This window comes from Opisthocomus hoazin, chromosome 7 (assembly GCF_030867145.1).
Source record: "Opisthocomus hoazin isolate bOpiHoa1 chromosome 7, bOpiHoa1.hap1, whole genome shotgun sequence".
Classification (NCBI taxonomy): domain Eukaryota; kingdom Metazoa; phylum Chordata; class Aves; order Opisthocomiformes; family Opisthocomidae; genus Opisthocomus; species Opisthocomus hoazin.
Genome location: NC_134420.1, coordinates 54204317 through 54225984, shown reverse-complemented (window position 1 = coordinate 54225984; position 21668 = coordinate 54204317).

Here is a 21668-nt window from a genome sequence, read left to right as displayed (position 1 = left end):
CTTCATGAGAAGAAATATCATGTGCCAATTAATGTTAGGGCTTGCTGAAACAGAGGAATAAAATGCAAATGATTATCTGTTTTCTTAACAAAGTTATCTTAGGTAAAGGTTAAATGCTTTTTGTGTGTGGCTGGAGCCTTAGCAATCATGCTGCCCACACTGGTAATGCGTGAAGAGTTCGCGTGAGCAAGCTCCTCTTGCCATTGGATACGTTCCTTCCATTTATGCTCAAGTGTCACTGAAACAATAAAGGTGGTGTTCCTAGAAGCTGTGTTTTTAAAAACCTCCTACTAGCAACTGAGCAGAGGAAGATGTATTTTGGAGCAGTGTTGCCAAGCTTTCACTCTGTGCTAAGATACTTGTGTGTGGTTTGCATAGTGGCTAACGCAAACAACTGTAAAACGGTATTTTTCTCCTCAAGGAATTGTATTTGGATAGGGTGAGAAACGGCTACAGAACCCAAACATCAATTTTGTCAGGGGACTCTGAGTAACTTTGAAACTAGTGTGGTAAACCTGTCCTTTATTTTTGTACGCCCCAGGCTAAACCTAGAGGTATCTCTGGAAAGTGGAGATGAAAGTAACCTAAAAAGTATTTGTCAGTGTTAACTGTTTTTTTTTTTTTTTTAAATGCCTTTTCTGTTGATATCAAGTGTCCCTGACTGAGACTTAAAACTTCACTTAGAGCCAAAGAACAGTAATTTTGGTTTTATTGTGCTCATGGATGCATTTCGAAACGCAGAACTGCAGAGGGTGGCTGAATGCAGTACTAACTTAAGGGTTTGCAGGAGAAAACACAACCTAGTACACTAGGGTAATGTTGCGCAGCCGTGGTCTAGGAACCCTTGAAGGTCTAACACAGAAGAGAACACCCAAATGACTATTTTAAAGAAAAAACAAACCAAACTCTGCACACGTGTACCCAAATAACACAGGGGAAAGCAAAGAACAGTCCAGGTTTAGCTTGACTGCCTTTGTTCAGTTACTGCTAGGAAATGCAGCTGTCTTCCCTGCTGTTTTCCATGAGCAATAATTTAATTAAAATGCCTATAGAGAATACAAGACTCTACTGTTGCTGAAAAGCAGGCGTTGCTTGGCTAACTACAGACACTGCTGCCATTTTCCAAGAACACTAGGATTAGAAAAAGTCAGAAAACACGGCAACAGGTCATGCGGCTGGAAGGTGTGCCTGCGGTGTGTGGATCAGGCCTGCTCCGGGTTGCGGAAGGTTTCTTCTCGCTAGCGTAGCAGCAGAGCTGTGAGGAAAGGGAAGGTGTTTCTCCGTTACTGCCACCCTGCTTCCAGGGCTTTGGGAAGCTTCATGTGTGTCAGCCGATCTCAGCTCGCACAGGAGCGGCTCGGTAGCCTCTTGGCCTGATTATACGGAGTTAGCAGAGTCATTTGAAAGAGCACGCTGCAGCGACGAACTGTGAATCCTATGAAGGATGTCCGTGTTCCCTTCTGATGCAATTGCTCTTGCAGTGGGAGCAATAAATGGTAGGGTTTGCTGGCAGGAACTCAGGCAGGCTTTGTGCTGAGCGGAGGCGCGCACTGATGTCTTGGTGCAGAGGTCTATAAAGCTGCATCGGGGTGCCCAACGTCTCTGGCATAAGCTGCCTATTTCCTGTTCAGTCTGAGGTTGCTGCTGAATGGTTCAGCTTCAGGTTTTTTCTCGCTGCTCAGCTGATACTTTATCCTACAAAAATGTCTTGCCAGCATTATAGGAAATTCGCTCAGCGCAGCAGGGCAAGTGCATACCAGAAGGAGGAGGCTGAGAATACTCTGCTGATCATTCAATCCATCTCTGCCAAATGAGAATTTTTTTCCTTTTATATCTTTTTGGGGCCTGCCTTAGCTGAGTGCTGAGACAAAAGGGTGGGAGAGCTTCCGCTTGTCTGTAGGTGCCTATTCTGCTATTGATTTTAAATCAAACATCGTCGTTGTTTTCATTTATGATCTGTGTAAGGGGTGGAGGGAGGTAGTTCAGCTTTTCTTCCCAATTCATGATAAAAGCAAAGTTGATACTGCAGAATGTGTTTAATATTTACTGAGCTCTAGTATTTACATGGGCTGGCCTGAGTCCTTCATGAAAAACCTGTGATTCTACCCTGAGAGGCAAAATGCTTTGATTAGACGAATGCTGGCATATAGGTACATCGACTACGAATACCCACTGCCCAAGCCAACGGGAGTTTCTGTTACCGTGTTACTGAATCCATGTGGGAGACTCCCTTCAAAGGCCATAATGAGAAAGATGTAAATAATTTTTTCTTAATGATAGTTCTAGTAGACCTCTGCAACAGAAGTCCCACCTTCCCCAAATGTAAATGTATTCTTCACATCCCATGGTTTCATTCCGCTTGCCTGTTTGCACTTTTTAAGTGGTGAATACTTATAGACATCTGTCACCCTTCCCACTAAAATACTTAGCCAGGTGAAAATGCAATAATCTGCATCTTCTGTACAATTCAATCTTTTTAGCTCAGTATTACAGCTGATTAATTTTTTTCTTGTACTGAATCTGAATATTGTCACTTCACTGAATTTTCCCACATAGTCACAGTCAATGAAACTGAACAGGTTTTAACTGGAACCTGATTTTTGTAGTAAACGGAATTCATATAAACCAGGTTCTGCAAGGAGGCATCAACAGGCCCCTGTAGGCAACTAAACTTCCCTCTGGTGTTTTAGCTGCCAAGCCACAAGTCATCATTTTCACTTTCCTACCTTTACCACCCCACACGCTCCCCAGTGCCATATAGGGTGACTACCAGGGCAGCGTCCTCAATGGCAGCAGTAAGGGTTGAAGGTGAGTGTTTTTCTTGTGTGTTACATGGTGAGTTGGGAAAGGTAGGTGCCAATCTTCTGGACCTTCTTTGTAGAACTCAGCTTACTAGAAGCTGAGTAGAACTCACGGAGCTGCCTTTCCAGTGGAACCAGTGGAATGGAGATGGGCAGGATCAGTTGGAAATGGGCCTATTTAGTATAGAAACATGTAGAGGAGTGATGTAAAGGCAGGTTTTCAATCACTTTGCTTACACAATCAGGCATTGGAGTATTAGTAGTCTGAACAATTTTCTTTCTTTCCTTTTGGGCCATGTTTCTATTTACAATTCCTCCTTTAACCACCAAAATGTTCACATTTTACACACTCCATGCTCCCCCCCCCCCCCCCCCAGCCTTGCAAGAAGCCTGATGCAGAAAGGCTGCTGGCTTGTTTTTATTACAGCAAAACCCGATTATTGTGTTTAGCAACCTCCCTGATTAGCATCTACAGCACCCTCAGATGCCTTTGAAGACTTCTTCTGGGGGTGGTTATCCATACTAGGTCATTTCAGAAAGCAGTTACTCTGAAAGGGTTGCTTGCTTCCACTAAAGTAATGTGCTGATTGTAAGTGTGGTGATAATTACTTTCTGCCCAATGAGGTTTTACCCTTGTATTATCTAACTGAAATGTCTTTTTCTTCCTGTGCCCGCTTGTTTCAAAAGATTGTGGACCACATTCCACATTTTTTAATTCTGTCAGGAGCTCAGTACCATCTAAATATTACCAGTACCCTCTACGGCAGATAAGTGTGTGTTGCATGCTGTATGTTTCTGATGATCTGGAGATTCTCTGTTTAGGTTTGTCTCTGTTGGGGACAGTGCTCTGAAAGCAGAGTGTAATGAATTTACCTATGAAGTTGTACTGACTTATCAAAATGTACTCTTCTGTTTTTCAGTGATTATGGAGCACTGTGTGCAGTCCTGGATTTTTTTATAACATTTAAATTCACTACAATTATCAGAGCTTTAAGTGAGTGGTGGATGGAGATTTGGAGTGCATCAGTCAAAGGATAAAACAACTGCAACTGTTGTTCAAAGTGCCGATGCAACCCAGAATGGATATGAGCAGTTTGCAGATTTAAACAAGTCTTGGATGTCATAGTATGGTATTTATTCCTAGCATAGTGTCCTGGGTTCACTCCATGCCTCAGTTTCCTTACCAGAAAATGGATGCAACACAGGGATATAGTGGCACTGGGTGCCCTTGCTTAACAGACCTGAGACAGAGCTGCAGCTTTAACTTCCTTCCTACAAAGACTAAAAGCATTAGCAGGGAGAAGCACTGATTGTAAAAGCTCAGTGTCACCTACTACCGAAAGTGTAAGTGGGGAAACGAGAGTGCTCTGAGAGCAAGCCGCTGGGGACGTGCCTGTGGTTGGCATTGTCAGCTCTGCGTTAGGGATGGTGGGGGACTGGGAGTGTCGGCTTTGTTTCCTTTTGAATCTGCCACTGAACATGCTGCCTTTTTTTATTCTGCATGTCAGAGAGCTACAGTGCAAAGGACAGTGATGATGCTCTGCCTCTAATGACAGTCACACTAGGGGTGGGGGGGTCTTTTCACAGAGTTGTGGCAGGGACTCCCTTGATTCCGTGTAGCTGCAGTGCATTGGCGTCCTGTGTTTTCTCTGTCCAGCAGCCTGACAGAAGGGAAAAAGCAGGCAAAAGTGATGCAGTCAGGGAGCTGAAACATAGGCACATCACCAACAGCTGCCACTGTCCGCAAGAAAATCTTCCAGAGAAGGTAAGGCAACGTACTGTCCTTCACAGAGCTGCCTTTCCAGTGGAACCAGTGGAATGGAGGTGAGTAGAATAGGTTGGAAATGGCCTTGTTTAGTATAGAAACACATAGTGGAGTGATGTAAAGCTTACATAGCGTCTCCTTGGAGTTGTATCAGTCCCTGCGTACTTACTATGACTTAACAAGATAGGAGGACTTGTGTTAATGCATCTATAAAAAGCCTGAGCTCCTAATATGCCCTCAGAAATGCTCATCTCCAGGCTCCCTCCCTTCTTTTCATTGAAAAAAATGATGTAAGCCGTGCCTAGCAAAAGAGCAGAATGGTACGAGAGGAAAACAAGGCCAAGTCTGCTTGTTATATCTGCAGTCACCTTTTCTCAATGTCGTATTCCTGAAGCTAATGAACACTGTTCGCATTATTACTTAGCTATAGCTACTGCTTTTCCTCTGGAGACCTAATTCTCTGTGAAAAGCCTCCCGGTCCTAACCAAAACCAGATAAACAGCAATGCTGTTCCAGTTCACTGAGTGTGACTGACACGGCATTTGAAACCGCCGCTCAGCCCAGACAGTCAGGAGGGGCCGCTCATACTTCAGGCTACAAAAAAAATCCAAAACAAACAGCCAACAAAAACCCCTCATTAAGGAAAGTCTTATCTGTACTCAGAAAAAAATCTATAGTGGTATCACAAAGATTGGTTTCCGAATGAAAAATTGAGGTTTGACATGAACCGTAGGACTTTTTATCTTCTGTGACAAGTTGGCGAGGAAGGGGAGCCGTGTGCCCTGCGCCGGCGGCACTAGATGGCACTGGAAGCCTGGCTAAAAAACCAGCTGCCTTGCTGGGTTTGGGGCCAGCCGCTCGGAGCCGGGAAAGCGGGGAACGGAGCAAGTTTACTTGAGAAGAGAGGTAGGGTTGAGACTACGGACGGCCTTCTGTGCACAAAACCCAAGGCTTCCCTTACAAGGAATACTCTTTCGTCTTTTAATAATTTTGCATCTGCTTTAAGCAGATTAATCTATAAAAGCCCAAATGCTTTGTAAAGCATCTGTTACCTATAGTGATTTGCCTGGATCAAAGTCATTAAGACAAGAAAAAGCCCCAAATGTCCAATTGCTGCCAGTGGCTTAGATTTAGTGTGAGTCTCAGTGATCTTTAACTCATGAGTTCAAGCTATGAAAGGATCTGCAACGATTATTTATAGTGCACAGCGAGTTTGTTCGTCACCGATAATGGCACTGCTGCAGCCATACCCTAACAGCCTCTTACATGCCACACCCCTGATATCGGAAGGTCTCCCTGCCAGCACGCACTTGTGTCCTGCTGCATGCAGCCGGCCGTGCTCTACTCGGACTCCGTACGGGAGAGCTGTGCATGGGCACAGATGCGATAACAGGGCAAAATCCCTGACGATGTGACAGGGCACAAGAATGGCACAGAAGAGAAGGGCTTTCTAGAGTGCATAGCTGCAAGATTGTTATTTCCTGTCACTCTGAGGTTTTCTGAGCTGTGGGCTCAAGTTTTCTGCTTTAATTTTAAAATATCACATTGATAGTGTTGGCAGCTGCAGGGGACAGAGACACGTTGTGAGAAAGAAGCTGCATGTTCGCATTCAGAGAGGAATTGTCATCCGGCTTGCCATTGAACGAGGTGGCCCTTTGCTCAGAGAGGTCTGGAGACAATGAAAGGCAGCAGCCCTGTGAACACGAATGAAGGGAGGCCACAAGGAGCACGTTGGAAACTGGAACTGGCTGACTTTGGGGTGACTGAGAAACTTAGCAAAACAAAAGGGTCAACAGTGTGAAAGCAGAAAGGGAGGATGGGTTTGCCCATTATCAAGTGCCAGAACAGCGTAATCAGAAATATGGGAGAGGTAAATGAGCAGTGATTACGGCGAAAGCAATTCACTCCCTCATGCCAGGTTTTTAAAAGCTTTATGTGCCGTAGGTTAATAGCCAGCTGTTTGCTTTCACTCTGGATTAAGCCCCAGACTTCCTGAGGAGATGTCCTTCCCTGTCCCTCACAGGCCACCGATGTCAAGCAGCTCAATGCTGGGCATAAGCATGGCCCGTTTCACCTCGGCCTCTCTGGTATCACCTTGCTCAAGGAAATCCTTATTTATGGGTTCACAGGCTTTTTTTTCTCTGCCTTTGCATTGCCCCAGAAAGTGCCTACCCAGATGCATGTAGGGACTGGGAAGCAGCAGGACTTCATGGAGTTTAAAACAAAGATAGCAGATTCTGACATGAAAGCATATCGCTATGCCTTGCCTCCTGGAAAGCAAAGTGAGAAATGTTTCTGATTTTCACAGAGATTATAGCAATACCCAGAGGATGTGTGAAACTGAAGCAGGGACTGTTCTTCTTTAAACCTGCTTTTATGTAAGGCATCCTTGAGGTTTGCTTCTCTAAAAGGTGGATGTGTCATTTGTTTGGTGGGGAGAAAGCACAAGGCAGGGAACTTGGTGCTCATTTATCTGAAGTGGCTCTTATGACCAGCATTTCATATGAGTTTCTGCGGAGGAGGAACATAATGTTTTCTGTGGGAGTGTCATGCCCCTCTGTCTAATGAGAGGCAATGTTTTCTTTGAAAAACTACAGAAATTTTGCTTATTGGTTTATAACTTTAATACTGTGTATTTTTTGTCCATCTTCTTGATGAAATTCCTCCGAGTGGTGTTGGTTATCTTCACAGGTCCTTAGGTGCTCTGTGCTGTCTGGTTCAGGGCTCTTTTCCTTGTAGTTTGCTCTGACAGAAAGTGATCTTCAGGAATGTCTCCGGTTTTCACTTCACCTTTCCTTGCTGTAACTTTACCTTCTTGAGCAACAGTGAGAAAGAAGCCTTTCCACAAGGTGCTAAGGGACTGAAATGTGATCATTAAACCTTGATAGGATTTCCCTTTCACCCACAGTACTTCGAAGGCAAATTGCTTACCAAAAAATGTGCTTGGATAAGCGAAGGATATACAGGAAAGTGGGAGAGGGATGCCAAGATATCGTATGGTCTGTAGAGGACAGTGGTTATTTACAAGTATCTTTGGAGCAGGTGAGTTATATGGCCCTGTCTCGGCCAGCAAGATAACACCAAGACGACTGTGTTTTGTGTGGTCAGTGCAGGGATGCAGCTTGGCAGCCTGTTAGCAATGTTTTGAGTCATTTTGAAAAGTTCCTTGTGGATTATTTAGTGAGTGAATTTGCTTAACACAGAGCCTTTAGCTCCTGAGAGAGAAGGAAGAGCCTGTGCGAGCCGCTGTTGTAAATCTGCGCTCACCAGTTGCTGGCAAGAGCTCCTGTTGCTGGCTTCCCCATCCGTAATGAGAAACCACCTGCTTGGCCCCAGTGCTGCCGCGCTGGTGGGCACTTGGGCTGCTTCATGCTGCAACACATAGCAGAGAGCAGTGAAGTTAATAAGAAGGAGTTCTAGTAACAGAGCTGAGCTATGACCTGATGCCTCGGAGAGCCATATGTAACGCTCAGCAGAGCACAGTCTTCTGAGAGCTGTAACGTGGATAATGCCACATCAAATGGAGGGCTCACACCAGTCTCTAGACCAAGGGAGTAAGGCAGAGTACCTGGGAACAGCTGGCTGAGGAGCAACCCTCTGTTAGTTATAAGGTGTTTTCAGTGAGGGAATGGACCTACTTCCCAGAGGAATTGAAGATATGGAAATTGGTGACCTTCAGCTGGAGGTGTGTGTAGTTAGCCCTTCCACAGATCAGATCTGTGAAAGTTTCTGGTCAGGCTTCATTTGTGCAGTCTGTTCTTACAACTCACTTGGTGAAAAGACAGGAAGGCTACTCAGATGATTAAGGAAGTTTTGGAGGTAGGATTTCACCTTCAGATCAAGGGGACAGAATGCCACCATCTTAATCTGCTAGTGGCTTTTAGTACTGCTGATGGTCCTGTAGAGTAATAGGCCAAACACAGAAGTGTTGGCAGCCCATTTGTAGAGCTCTAATACTGGAGAAAAGAAACCCTGGTGTACCTGAAATTGGGATGTTTGTGAATTACTAAAGAGTTACCCAGCCTTGACATCCATCTTGGAGTCAAGATTTTGCAGTCTTTTGCCACTGATGTGAATTTCTTGTATCTGAGATTTCCTGTCTGTAAAATGGTGTGCCAGTGACATTATTATATTTTTCCAGTCTTGGAATCTGTTCATAAAAATACTATCACAAATGAAAAAGTATGGTTATAACTTGAACAACAAATACAAGAACTACAGCTCTTGCCTTTTAAAATTACTTTTCTTTTTTTTTTTTTTCTCCTCTCTTGAAATAACAGCTGCTTTATAGGAAGTCAGTGTCATGTAATGGCACTTGCCCTGGAGAACTGGAATACTACAACTTGGACTGTAGTTAGATGATGGCAACGCAACAACTGAGAAATGAAAGATCAGTTGCTATGCACACAAAAAAGGTTTAAACTGAGCTCTGGATGCTGGAAGTTGCTTGAGGCAGAAAATTATGGCCAAGACCCTTTTATAACTGTCATGGAAAAATGGAATTTCCATTCTGTGGCAAAAGATGTCTTTGGTATGGGAAAAAATTAATCTTGGAAAATTCTGGGGAAAAATTCCACTTAGAGAGAACAATGGCAACGTGGTTCTGATTCCTTCCTAGCTTCTGCCAAGGCAGCCAGACCTCTGGAAAAAAATGAGGAGGCTGAGGAAACCAGAATCAACTTATCACAAATAAATTATGATGTTTAACAAGTACCTGATGAGGTAGCAAAGGGATATCAATGCCTTCCTTGTGACGTTTTCACAATTACTTCTGCAAGAGCAGAGGAAGACCCACCCATGGGCAACTTCCAAAGCTGTCTCGTTGCTGCAGCATCTTCTTGAGCATAATACAGGGTACCTGTCACTTGTGCCTGTGGTTGGAATGGGAGAGGAAAGGATATTAAGGCAGTGACATTTTTCGTCACGGTTATAAGGATTTTATCATTTGCAGTGCAATTATAACTTCAGTGACCTCTTTCTTTGAGCCTCTATTGACTGCATGCAGATCAGGATTTTAACTCCAGGAGAATTCAGATTGAGAAGCCACACTAGATCCATTATGTTCACAAAAAATATGCAGAAGAGGGATAAGAAATCTCATAACTTTCCTGGCTTTGTTACTTGAGGAGCATAAGAACTTCAAAATAAGAGTCTTATTCACTGTGGTCCATTCTGGAATCCACTTGATGCATCTGGCGTGTGTCCTTGTCTTGGATTCAACCAAAAGCACCAAAACAAGTGATGTCAAGCTTGACTTCAGTGCTTCCTACGCATATTTCATGGCTTATAGTAGATATGGGTAGCCCTTCCTAATGCTGGTAAAAAAAAAATATATTACCATTCCAGAGCACATCAGGGTTTTTCAGATAGAGGAAAGAGGAGCTTATTCAGAGCAACGCACAGTCTGGCAGCCAGGTTGGTGGGTCTGGATTTGGATTAAAAAGATTCAGACCCTTTTCCTCCCTGATTTAATCTGGAAATTAAACTGACAGCCTGTTTTTCCCTAATGTTGAGGTTTTTTGCTGTTTTAGTGGGGTACATGAGGGTTCAATCTGGTCTCAGCCTCATCGTATGGTGGTTTACAATGGCTGTCAGATGAGTTATGGTATTTGAGCTGAGCTGTTGTAAAAACATATGTATGTTCTTAGCTTGGAACAAATTTCAGTAATTTAATGATGCTTAAGACAGCTCCAGCATAGAGAAGACACTCTATTAAAAACAGTAAATCAAGCTTTTCAGGAAAGATAACTGAGTTGGGGCTTGAGTTATTCCATTGTCTTTACATTCTGCTTCTTTCCTGATATTTACGTGCACAGACATATAAAATATTTGCATTTATAATTTTGCAATTCAGTGTGTTGCTTACAGCCACAATACATTTTAGGAACGCAGCACGTATTTTGAGATCTTCAGAACATTGGACCAGCTATCACCAATAATACTGTATTTGCCTCATGAAATCCTCCTCAGTACATTCCTTCTTGTCCAAACTGAATATCTTCATAAGCCACATTTTGAAGCATCTTGTAGAAAGACTAAATACCTGAATAATGACAAAATCTGTTTTCTATTTGCCACTGTCTGTTGGAGGGGGTGGGGGAAATACTCTTTTTCCCGGTTCTGCACAGAATGATTCTAGCAGCATCCGACAGAGTGGACAAGGGAGAAATCTCAGCAAAGGCACTGTGACATGAGACGGCATCTTGAACTGTACTCAGTCCCAAGTTCTAGTTTATTTTCTGAAATACAAATGTTTAACACCAATCCCAGCTCAATCTGATGAGCTTTAATTGATGGGCTCTCTGGATGAGAAACTGGTACCCATCTCTGGCTTCAGAACATGCTCAGTAGCTACTTTCTCTCCTCTGGCCTTCAGCTTCTTGTGTTCACATCTCTGACTACAGGTACACAAAGTCTTTCCATCTTTTGCCTTTCAACTACGCAAGGCAACACTGCTTAAAATTCTAGAGGCCTGTCTTTCATATTCCATGAGCCGCTGGGAAGTCAATAAATGTCAAAGAAATGTTGGATTATTTATGTATTTATTAGGTCTATGCTACACTTCTGAGAAGGCCTTGTGGCAAATGGTCATCACATCCTTAGAAGACATAACACTGGCTAACAGCACCGTAAATATATCAAAAGAATTTAGAAATTTCCCACAGTACGATAAATCTGTATCATTCTGGAGATATTTTTGTGTTGAAAAAGCACTTCCCTCTTCATCATTTCCTTTGCCAAGTGACTTGCTCAGCTCTCTATTTTTGTTTGTGCTTTTGTAAGGATTCATAAGCAAATGTTTAGTGCAAGAAGGAACTAGGCTGGTCTTAGACTTTGCATATTTCACACAATCTTTTTTCTTTGAATCAGCTCCAAGTTGTGAGTGCTCTCATAGCATGTGAAAAAGAAGAATTTCATCAGGATGATGCTTAAGTCCTTCAGTAGGATTCAGGTAAAGATTTATGGCTGTAGTGTTGGTGATACCATCTTTCCAGCTGCACAGTTCGTATCCTGTAATGAACTGCACTCCCCGCTGACGCTGTTTGACCAGGCATACTCTGTCACTCAGCTTTGGCTGGTTATGGTAGGGTCAGCACCACCTACCCCGTTGCACTTGAATCAAATGGTGCAGACAGCAGCTTTCTCTCAAATCTGTATGTCCCACCCATGGATGTGACAAGCACTCTATTGTCATGTCCTGCTGTGATCTCTCTGGAAGTCACACAGCTTCAACAGGCTTTGCAATAGAAATTATTTGTAGAGATGAGAGAACTCAACCATGGTGTCAAGGGGTCCTAGCGGCTTCCCTCTCCCCCTTCCCCCCCCATCCCCACAGCTTCTGTGTGCCCCTTGTTTTGACCACGGGCTGTATTTTAGAGTTCAGCTGAATTTGGAGTATGGGTTGTCTTTCAGTTTGCATGGGAAAGACAAACAAACACTTTCACTGTTAGTGATGACAGTTATGGTTTGGTCTGGTAAATGAAATGGAAAGACAGAACCTGTAGCTTTCATGGTCTGCACTAAGCTTTCGGATCAGCGTGACAGGGCAAGGGACTACACAGAAGCAGAAATATATGGTATGTATAATATAAAAAGCCACTGTCCACAGCTTTGCAATGAGCAGAAAGCTATGAGTCATGCATAGCATGCCCATGCCAGACTTGAGAAGATTGGCCGAGGACACTGTTGACTAATTCTCTTCCTTTAATGAAAAGCTAATATGTGATTGTTATTATCCTGGCAGAGGAGAGCTTTCTCAGTCTTATCTGCATTCGGTAAACATCCTGATATATGGCCTATCATCCATAAAGGGACAAAAGGTTGTGCTGATGCCTGGATTCAAACCAGTAGTTCACGGGCATTGAAATACTTCAAACACATTGTGCTCAGACTACTGAGGCATGTCTTCTGAAATCTGTCATCTGCTGCAATGTGATTGTTAAAGCTGGTAAACTGGTAATACTCACTTAATGAATTCTAATCACTTCTCTTTATGACTGTCAATAGGCCCTGTTTTCTCAATGCATTTGTCCATTGATCTGTTTACGTGAACAGCTTTTGCTCTGCTATTTACAAATTATTCTCTGACTGTGTTGTTCTCCTTTTGGAAAGTGCTGACAAGATGTTGGTTTTGATCAGATAATCAATGACCAGATCATTTATGCCTAACGAGAAGTAAATCAAAGGCCTTTCAAAATGGTCCCATAAACCTTACTGGCCATTGGCACTTGTGGTGGCATGTTTTTTCTCCACGTCACTTGTGTGCACAAACACATCACTTGTGGTTACTCGTTAAAGTCATAGGAAAAGCTGCCATCATGCTAGAAGTGAACAAAAATCCACTAATGCTTTATTGTTGTTCTGTATTATTTTTAAGGCTTCTGGACGTGTGTTGGTTGCTTCATGGGCCAGACAGGGATGTAAGAACAGATTGCCCAGATGATTCTGCAATAAGACATAGTGTGAATGACATCTGGGACAGCAAGGAAGAGAACTGTAAAGGGGAACAAAGGTTGCCTCTAAGATACTAGATTCAGGTAGGTCCACAGCTTGATGGTTCACTCCCTTGGATGCAAACACATTCACTTAAGTGTGCATAAAGTCTTACTACTTTTTTAATGTGTCAATTTAGGACTAAGCCCAAGAATTCGAAGGTCAATTATTTGTAATTTTCATTACTGTAGATAGTAAATAAAATGGCTGCCAATGTCAATGGGGTACCATTTTACTGAGTATGAAGGTGGAGTGCTATAGGATCTGCAAGGGGGGTGATAATTTTTGGCAACACGGGTCTGCAGTCAACTGAGAAAGGAGTTTATTACTGACAGAATTTTTATTATGCTGGCTGTAAGTTTATTAAGCACTATACTGCGTAATTTCTGTCAGCATATTGTATCATTTTCTGAGCCATATAATAGTATTGCTTTGAATTTCTACAGTGCCTTCCATCTCTTTTGCTTCCTAAAAAGTTATACTCATGTTAATTACCATGGCACCTCAGAGAGGCACAGAAATATTCTCCTCCTCTTGGGATAATCAGTATTACTGTTAGCAGTGAAAGTGAAGTGAAATGAAAGGCTCAAAATTAAGGTGAAAGTTTGTCAGGGCTGGGCTTACAAAGGGAGGAATATCTTGTGTTTTAGCTGTCAGACTGACAGGTCTCAAAGCAGCTGATCTGGGCCACAGAATTCCTGCACGACAGTCAGTAAATCCCTTTTGCTTCAGTTCTGCAGATGTGACTGTATTTCCTGCTCCTAGTCTTTGTCTCGGCTTTTGTAGGAACTGGTTCTTTGGGGCAGTGTGCTTTCTGGAGTGTGCTCTGCTCGATGAAGGTGACTGGGTTTGTGGACTGCTATGCTGGTTACTAAAGAAACCTTTCTCAAAATAAAAACGTGTATTTACAAGAGTGCCACTTTTCCATAGACAGTGACGGTAAGGCTTTCCCTGTATAGTACAGCACAACCATAGCTCCTCCTGCGACAGGTAATAGAGTCAGCTGATGGTGGAACCGAGTGTCTTTGATTATCTCAGCATATGCCCAGAGCACCAACACCCAGGGACACGAAGCTTGCCAGTCTTCATAAGCTGGCGAGAACTCAGAAAGCAAACCTCCAAGGGAAACCCAGGGTGCTGTAGGCTGCTGAGCTGGAGATCTCTCTCACTGGCTTGTGCATAAGCCAAAGGTACACAACGATGTTAGGATGGATGGTGCCTCCTCAATAACTGCCTTTCAGGTGTGGTATGACATAAGGCCTGATTATTTGTAAGACTTAATTAGGCAGTGTCAGCCCTTGCAACACTAAGGCTTTGAGCCCTGTAACCTGTAATAATGTGCCCTATGCACTGCCTACCTGCACTGGTTCTTGGTTACTGGTACACTGTCTTCTGCATCACTGTTCCTTTGTGGTGTGGCTGTGTTTCAGCGATGAGTGTGGTGAGCAGGACCTATTTCATACAGAGTACTGGGATTCCAGCTGTGATATGCACTAAGTGCTTAGTGATGCTTCATTCCAAACTACAGGAACAACCCACCTACTTCAGGACGAAACAATCTCACTTGCTCTTCATGGCAAAGCAGGTAACTCAGCACTGAGGAAAAAAACAATGTCGCCTTCTGCATCCTTCTTCTCCTGTTGCCATAGCAGCTGCAATCAAGGTTTCTGCAGAAAAGGACTAGCTCTTTCCAGCTCAGAGCAGTAGATCTGTTCGTCACCACCTTTACCCTCCTGTGTGAGTGCCCCGGCTCCCTGCCTGGAATGCACAAATGCAGCCGAGAGCTCTCAGCCTCATTGCCTGCCTCTCCCAAATAAGTACTTCTGCTGCCTGTGGAGCCTTCTACTCTTACTACAGAGACAAGAAATGAAAGAGGATTAGTGTTTGACTTCTGTTTACCATAGGATTCTTTAAATCACTCCCCCCCCTGTAGACATAAATCCCAGAAAACATGTATTTCTTTCTTCCTTCATTTAAACCCCTTCAGCCTTTGTAATGAACTTGGAGCTGTAAACACGTCAGTGGGACCTTTTCTATGCAGGCGCATCTTTCGCTAAGCAGGTCAGCAGACAACCATCCTATAAGAGGGTCACTGACACCCTTGTGTTTATTATTTAGTCAGGACTGTAAGGGTGACCTACAGAATCAGATATCTCTTATTTTTCATGTCTTCATCTAGGGGCTGAAACAACCCACAAGGTTTTTATCAAGAAAAAAGTATACGAATTTTTCCCTATATTTCTTTTCCATCTCCGTCAATGCTGGGCAAGTTAAGATTGGGTTCTCTGGATTAGCTGGAGATTTGCTTGGAGGGCTAAGGAAGGGAGGAGCAGGGCTTGAACGGTCCTAGAACAGTCCTATTTGAAGAGCTAAGGTCTGGTTCTCTAATGAAGAGTTCTTCATTTTCGGGATTTTGACTTCCAAGACACTTTCTCAAGAGTGTTGTTGACCCCTCTTTCACATGAATGGAGGAGCCAGCAGCTGCTGTTCTGCTCTGTGATATCAAGTGATAGGGAAATACTGAGTGCTTTAGAAAATTAGGTCCAATTTGATTCATAAGCTATTTGTAGGATTAATCAAAAGGATAGGTTGAGCATCCACAATGCAAGCGGACTTGAGGAAGAGTTTTGAGGTGAACAGCACCTCAGAATCAGTCCATGTCAAGCTGTAACAACTATATTGCACCAGACTGCCTTGCTCTTTTGTCTTCTTTAACCTGCCTTTTCTACCTATTTATTTTTATTCTGAAGATAACTATTGCAAAATCTGCATGAAAATAATTTTTTGCTTTTGATAGGTCTTGTAAAAGCAGTCCATGTGTTTACTATCACCACAGAAAAGAGAGGAATAAGACAGTGGGATCTGTTATTTTACCCATCAAAACGAACAGACGCAAATCCCAGAAAGAGTTATTCCAATCAATAGTCCTGCTTTTTACAGAAGGCAGAATTCTCTGGCCTAGCAAAGGGCGAAATACTCTTGGCTGATCACTGGTGGAATAAGTGAGTGAAGGAGATTGAACTGAGCCTTGAGGATGAAACACCTACACTGATGAGAAATGGGTTAAGTAATGCTCTGCTTTTCAGTTATGTTAGAGCTGTAGGTGCTGACGCCTGCTCATTAGCTGAGGCTATAAAATGCCACATTTATTGCGTCTTTATTCTTTCAAATATTTGCCTGATGAGCTTGTGAGACGTTTAGCTCTTGCTGCCTGAAATTCTCACTGGTTCTGCCAAAGGAAGCTTCTCTGCCTGGCTCTATACTCAGAAATGTCAAATCCTCACCTGTTAGCTCTCCCTCTATTAAAACAGTGCTTAGTACTTAACTTTTTTGCCTAGTCCTTGTGAAGAGAAACATCATCGCCTACTCGCCCTCCTACTGACCATCAAAGCTGAGTTGACTCTGTAGATTCATTTCTAGACAGCCCTCCAGGTTAGTCTATCCTAGCGTCTTACTCCACACTGAACTCTCCGGCCACCTGAGGCTATTATCTGAGACAGTTCTTCTCCACAAAATGAAGATATGGCAGCTTGATTTTGTTTCAGTGCCTCAGCTATTGTGTTATTAATCAAACAGCAACTTGATTTGCCTTATATTTAGTACTTGTCTAAGTCAATCTCCTTCAGTCTTCCAGCACTTTTCTGACCCCAAACCATCTTCGAACTGTTGCGTTGTGCTTTGCTAGTCACAGAGTACCAGGACTTCTTGTCCTGGTACTTGGGGAACCCAAACAACAGCAAGTCTCCTTACCTGTCTGTGCCTCTCTCCCTTTTACATGTAAGCGTCCTTTCTTTGGTGTCAAAGGGTTGTCTTGGGGGCTCATACTTGATTCAGCTCTTGAGATGTAAGGATTTGACTGCTGTTGCTTTTTGCAAGCAGTCGCTTCCCTTTTCTAAGAGTTTCCACCCAAATGACAATGACAACATGTTTCCATAACAACCTGTGTGACACATTACCTGCTATACAACATACATATATAGCTTCAATATATGTCCAGTTCTATTATAAACTGATAATTGGTTTCATAGTCAAGATGTGTTTTCTGCCTGCTGGTATTTTCACCTATTGTGGACTATAGAATAGCTGAATATTATCCTTTAGCCTTTAACCGTTGTCTTCCATTTGCTGGATAATAACTGACAGAATTTCGACAAGCACATGAAGTAAGAAACACAGAGACGTAAGTGTTGCAATGCTGCCTTCATGTATCACCTGATGCTTTTCCTGGTCTGATCATTATCTAATGCAGTAACAGAGAAAGGGTCAGAGCTGTTGCATGTGGCTGCTTGTGAACATAATTTTTCAGCTCATTTTTGACACGTCATGTATATAATCTCCTGGCAATGGACATTTGCATTTCTCTCCCATGATTTAGGATTTCTTTTTTTTTTCCTGCACTTGAAAACACTTTCAGTGCTTTGCAAAATGTACTTTGCAGCAATGCAATGTACTTTCTGAGTTTATTTTGAAAGTTTGATTTTGGTCTTCCCCTTCACTTTTGGTATCAGTCAGTCTGGTGTAAGGACAGCATGAAGGAGGCGGGACAGTAGAAAAGAAGTATGTTGGTAGACGATTTAGAGCTCAACAAGAATAAAGAACATACTTCAGTTTATAATATCAACCAAAAAATTAACTACTCTGCAGGGATTAACATGTAGAGCTTTTCTAACCTGTGTGCTTGTACACGCTCACAGTGAATTGCTATTATTAAATCTAAGGAGGGGAGGCAAGCACTGGGGTGGAAACACAGCATTTCTCTGACTCCTCTGGATCTCTGCAAATACAAGCATACTTGTAGGACAGACAGCGCATGCCATCAGCTGTGCCCAGAGATGTCAGTTTTGATAGCTACAGTGATTGCAGTGTTTTTTTCTCAGAAGCAGTATTAGTATGCAGGGCAAACCATACAGCTGGTTTCACTCATCTCGCCTGTGAGCCAGTCAGTGCCTTCTGGGGAAAGGTTTTCAATAGAGGAGGTGGTAACAGCCTCATAAGTTGAAGACAGGATTCAAATCTATCTTCAGACACATCTGTATGCCAGGCTTGTGCCACTTTGGGTTCTGACAACAGACATTTCCAGAGCAGTGAGCCCACACTTTGGGCTGTTCAGGCATCATGTGTTTCAGGGGGTCATTTCTTCTTGCAGACAGATCTTATATCTTCCACCTAAACTATGGGTACTGCTGGTCCCATAATTCATCTGTTTGATGCCTCATGCCTGTCAGTGTTTAAGAGGCACTTGGACAATGCACTTCATAATTTGCTTTAACTTTTGGTCAGCCCTGAAGTGCTCAGGCAGTTGGACTAGATGATTGTTGTAGGTCCCTTCCAACTGAAACTATTCTATTCTATTCTAATTTGGCTCTAAGTTAAGTATTTCACTTTTTTCCTTCTTTTCAGAGTTCTCATGTCTCTCTGCTTCAGATGAATCATTTTATAGAATAGTTCTAGAAACTAATCCAGAGAGTTTTCTTAAGTATTTTTATACCTATTGACAGTAGAAACAATTCCCTCCCTTAATGCTTGAAGTCCGAGTAGCAAATTCAGTCTTTTTTGAGAGCTGTTCTCTTTCTTCATTTTGGAGCGTTTGGTCATCCCATCTACTGACTATTGCTAGTGTAAATTGTACGTTTGCAAGGAAATATGGGGATATAATTGAAGAGAAGAGCAATGGGAATTATCAACAGCTGAGAGAAACGTGGGCTGTGAGGAAAAAAATGAGTGTGTGTCTGTTTGATCTTCTAATATATATAAAAGACTGTTGCAAAGAGGAAGGTCATAATTCGTTTTCAATGCCCAGGGCACAAATTATGGTTTTAAGCTGCAATTCTGCATCTCTTTGAGCATTCTCCATTGCCTTGTATTTCTTTCAAGTGACTGATTAGTCACCTATTTGCTATTCTTATAAAACGTGCTCCCGTCAGAGCTATGCAGTGAGAATCCGCCTGTGAACTCCCTGTGGCTCTCCAGACAGTGGTGCTGTGGGGCAGCTCTCTGATCTACAGGCAGGTGGGGCAAAAATCTGGTGTCGGTTGGGCAGAGAGCCCGGCAGCAGAGCTGGGGAAAGACCTTGGATCTAGGAACTGGGCAAGAGACTGATACAAGAGAGGGCGAAATGCAAGCCTGTAAATGAAATCACCGTTCAGGAGTCTCTTACCTCTGAGAGCCTGTCTTCAGCATCTTCCTCTTTCCTTCTTCATGACCTCATTGATAACCATCATACAGCCTAACTTGCATGACCCTAATCATGACGTGTGTACCTCCATTCCATGATCTGTAAGGGGACAGGAAACAGTTGGACTATCTGCTCTGATAGTTACTAATACAAATGTTATCTGTGACTGAGGGAAACTTTATACTGTTTTTTAATCTGCTGGACATCCTGCTTGGAAGGAGGAGTAATTTTTCAGCTGCAGGAAAACTATGAAAAGGAAATCTTTTGTTGTGGTTTGACTGATTTTCACATTGATAAATGGAAACAATCAATCGAAGTTACCGGTCCAGGAATGTCTATCTTCACTTTTTCCCATGTGAAACATTACCCGGCCTAGAAGGATATTGACTTTATTGGGAAGATGAACTAGAATTCAGAGTTTTGCACTAATAAGGTGGTCTTTCCCTTCAGACCACCGCATTTACAGTGTGTCTTAAATGCAGAAGCTGAATACTGCTGTCACTAAGGCACTAAGGCACTACTTTGTACAGCTTCCAAGACTTGTAATCAGAGCTGTCTGGATAACACTGATACCAGTTTAAGTCTCTGAGAACCTCCTTGGTGTGACAGAGTAAGTGTTGATTCATGTAGTCACACCTGCAGTCCTAATTTTGAATCTTTTCTTTTCTTCCACTTACTAGGGTGGAATTCATGTTGAGTGTGTGTTTAATGGTCCTGCTTGGGCTACTTCACAGTCATCTGGTAACACGTGGCAAAAAAAGGTATGAAAGAAAGGGAACTAAAGACATATGATGGCTTTGTTTAGTAATGTCATCCCCTAAAATATAGTATCCTCTGTAACAGTCATTCCATCTGCTGTAGTATGGAAAATACTCTCTTAGGCTGTATTTCCCTCATAATAATGATACAGATGCAGGTAGCGCTTCCTTGGCTGAGCCTTCAGCTCCTATTACATTTCCTCTCCCCCCCAGTCCTCGGATCTACTGGTACTTGCATATGGCTCACATTCCTGCATGTCTGGCACTGGTGTGTGTCTGCTGCTCTCTCCTTTTTCAGCCAAAGGGTTGGGGGAAGGGGCGTGTCTGTTCTAAATTCTCATTTCTTTTGCTTTATCCTTGATCTAAAAAGGAGGCTGTATTTGTTCAGATGCCAACAGGAACTGAAGACTCTTTTCCAGACGGGGAGGAATACCCTGGCAGACTTTATAGCATAAGGAGCTAGGTAGGAGCCTTAGCTCCTTTGTCACGTGGTGGGTACTTGAATTTTTGAATTCACTGTTCGCACTGAGTAACTTTGATGTTGTTATCCTGTTATACAGATGATGCATCTCACTGGACTGTAATCCTTGTTGTTTTTATGCCAGAAGTAACCAAAAGCTTGTTGCAGCCTGATAGCCCATAGTCTTTAGGCCAACACTTCATAGTGCAGTTATGCGTGAGGTAAAAGAAAATGCAGATAAAAGGGCCTGAAAAGCAGACCAGAGGAACTGCAGGGTAGTACTGACTACAGGCCTGTGCTCTGCAGCTCGCGGTTATACTGGAGCCTCATGCCGAGATGTCAGGCTCCAGTCTTGGTTGAAGCAGGTCCAAGTTCTGCACACAGGAACTGGGGAAAGCAAATAGACGTTCTTATACCCATGTAATCTTATAAACTCAGGTTTCCAGGTTTTGCTGGTTGTTAATGGGGGATTTGAAGCTTAAACCCAGAAGAATCCTGGGGAAAGAAACACCTTAGTTATCCAAAATAATATATTTGCAACCCTATAGTTTCCAGCATGTCTGCTTCCTTCTCTATCCTGCCTCTTTGTTTTGGAGGGAAATGGCTCAATTTTTAGTTCAGTGGTAAACAGAACTATGTTTTAGCCAAAATAAGTACCCTGTAAAAAGAATGATCCACAAAAACAGCTTTGGTTACTGTTGTTCAGATTCCTGTAGCACATAAAGTAATTCTGAGTATTCCTTTACAAACAGACAGACCTGCCACAAACCTAATCTGGATTCTCTGCCAGGTCTGCTAAATTTTTTCAAAATTTTCAGCAATTTGGTTATCTTTTTCTGTTTCATCTTCTCCTGCTTTGCATTTGCACTTAGTTCATGCTGATGTGGAAAGCACTGAACTGCTGCTGGTGGAGGGGATTCTGGTATTTTCATCCTGAGCACAGGCAGTGAAAGCGAGAAGTGTCATGCAGGTCCTCCTCCCTGGAGATCCAGAAACTGCCTCAAAGCCCAGAGAAGAGCACAAGTAGCCGTATGTACTCGCACTAGGCAGCACCCTGACATGAAAGATGGCCCTGCAAACAATTTATGTGCTGCTTTACTACAGCAAGGACTGAAGAAGTTTTCATCTGAGGCTAAATGGTGTTTTTCTGGCACAGCTCTGGATATTGAAAAAATGTGTGTTTCTGCCTGTTGGAGAGCTTTTTGGGAGGTTTTGT